The sequence below is a fragment of the Montipora capricornis genome, chromosome 14, assembly GCF_036669925.1.
Source record: "Montipora capricornis isolate CH-2021 chromosome 14, ASM3666992v2, whole genome shotgun sequence".
Lineage (NCBI taxonomy): Eukaryota > Metazoa > Cnidaria > Anthozoa > Scleractinia > Acroporidae > Montipora > Montipora capricornis.
In genome coordinates this window covers 5,240,499-5,243,292 of record NC_090896.1, presented here as the reverse complement: position 1 = coordinate 5,243,292, position 2,794 = coordinate 5,240,499, and positions in this window count along the sequence as shown.

The following is a 2,794-nucleotide window of genomic DNA, read 5'->3' as shown; positions in this document are numbered from 1 at the left end:
CAACTCTTAAGGACCGTGCCTACTATTCTTATTGCCCATTTCGAGATACTCAAGGGTTTCCTATGGGTGTTACTATTTAATACAGGGATAATTTTTTTTGCACCATTTACAACTATGAGGAGAAAGCAGAACTCAGCAAGTGCTCATGGTATCCAAAAAAAATTGGGGGTAACCATGCTTTTTTCAGAGATAATAATAATAATAATAATAATAATAATAATTATTAAGCGTTAATTTGGAAAAGAGTGCCATACATTGCTTTGTATTTTAAAGCTTTTTTCCAAATTGTTGATAAAGTTTCTTCCAAAAATGCCTGGCTATCCCCAATTTTCTTTTTGGATTTCAATAACAACTTAACCAATTATTAAAAAATTAATAGTTTTTGAGCATGCCGTAGCAAATAAAAGAGGCTGACTAAACACTGCCTGTTTGTGTCTGGTGAATGAGTCTCGTTGTTGGGTCCCATGCACTATTAAACACTTCTAATTTCATAGGGTACCAAAAATGGAAAATGATTGTCTTACCGGAACTACGTACCCTGTGACCCTTATAAAGGATAACAGATCCTGACATTACCTTTGTTTTGAAGTTTATAATTTTTGGACTGTGTTTGGATATTCCAAGTAAGTTTGGACTTGAAGAAGGTTACAAAATATGGGCAGAGTAGGCTCTATACATGTCCAAAAAATGGTAATTTACTTAATAAGCTATTTAATTATTGAATAGAACCTACACCATTAAACAGTGTGAAATAAAATGAACCATGTAAATATAACAAAGCCTATAGGTTAGTGATGGTCTTACCACAACTGCTATGTGACCCTTATCAAGGATAACAGATTCTGACATTACCTTTGTTTTGAAGTTAATTTGGACTGTGTTTGGATATTCCAGGTAACTTTGGACTTGAACAAGTTTGCAAATAAACATGTTTGATAGTAGAACAATTTCAAGGGAATTACCTTTAAAAATATTTATGTGAGCAGAGGAGCATTCTGTCTGCGCGTGCGCGACTTTGAGATCTCTTATGAGCGTATGCGCTGGCCCGCCATAAGCAGCAACCAAAATAATGGCGGTCTCCGTGGCGAAAAGTTTCGAGTTCGTGTCGTTATCTGTGTCGTTTATCTTCCTTGTCTTACGTGTAGACGGTGTCAAAAGATGGAGAGAGGGTTGGGCTGTTTATGGCAAAAAGTCACCGCAACGTACTTTCGAATAATAAGGGAAACCATAATTTATACTGAGTTGTTTTGGTGTGGAACTGTCACGGAGTCAGTAATCTTTATAAGGCTTAGTTATTTGCGAAAGTTGCAGAATTCGAAGGGCTCTTCAAACACACATAAGCAGACTGGTCAGACATTTTACCGCGTTATAGTTTTGACTCCAACCTACGTGTTTATCTCTCAATGTACTCTTCTGCTTTGTTAGGCGTTCTTGTTTGAAATGTGTTAAAATATCATGCATTTCAGTTCCATTATGAAAATAAATGTTCACACCCAAAGTTTACGGTAACTTGCCTTTTTTGGTTTCAAGTTTGTTGGCATGAACCGCGTAAACGAGAGTGAATCGCGGGCCAAAAACAGCAGCTTTGGCCAAATTATGGTCAGAGTAAACAGCCAGAAAATAGAGAGTTGGCAATTTTAGAAATTGCGGAACGTTTGAAGATTCTGACAGAGAGTAAATCAGCTTATCACGTGTATTCGTCCATGCACACCACTGAAAGTCTTCTTCTTGGTTTTGTGCATTGCATGGAGCACCTCATATTTGAAAATTACCACAGGGATTTAGAGCAAGATAGCTGGTTAAGATTTTGAGTTTCAGCACATCCCTAAATCCCTCGGGAACTAAATCTAGGGAACTAAAATAAATAACCACTGTTTAGGCCATAGCAAGGTCTATGATTCCCAAGTTGTACTTGAACAAGCTGCCATCTTGAACATTGTACACATCTCTCATTCTGTTAGAATGATCGTATCACCTACAAGCAAATTTAGTTCCCCCTTTTCTATGTTTATTTCCAAAGAATCAGACCATTCAAGTTGAAAATTGATTACAAAATCACTGACAACAGTTCTGACTAGACCAGGCCCAGGAAAAAAAACCGATGTTAAGAGTAACGGACCCAAGAGTATTCCTTTTTTTAATATCAAGCTCGAAGCTTTTAAACTTTTACAAAATATAATATAATTTTTAGTTCTTTGTTAGTATGAGATATGAGGAAATGGTCAACAACTGTATTCACAATAAATGGGTATCGAAAACTCAATGATCACGAGTGTTTTCCTTCATACATGTATAAACTTGCTGGTTCCTTACTAAGACTATGACATGTAACATATTTCATGTAGGATGTGACTCCAACTGGTGAAATCTTAAGCGTACATTGAATTTATAAGCAACAAAGAATTCTATTTGTATATGAGCCTGATGAATTGAGCCTCTATTCAGCACATCTGTCAATTTTACTGCAAACAAATTAATTATCTATGAGTGTTTGATATTCCAATCATAATCCAGAACTGGATAATATACAAAGAACTTCAAATATGGCTGTTTCACAAAACTATTCTGCCCATTTATCTTCATTCACTACTGGTTCGCAAGGTAACACGCGAAACAAAATGGCGCCACACTGTGTTTGATCTTCAATGGGTCGCGCACGCGCAGACAGAATGCCCCTCTGCTATATATAAGTAGGTTTTAATCTTTCAGAATGAATAATAATAATAATAATAATAATAATAATAATAATAATAGTTTAATTTTTCTATAGCGCGAGAATCATAGAAAGATGCTC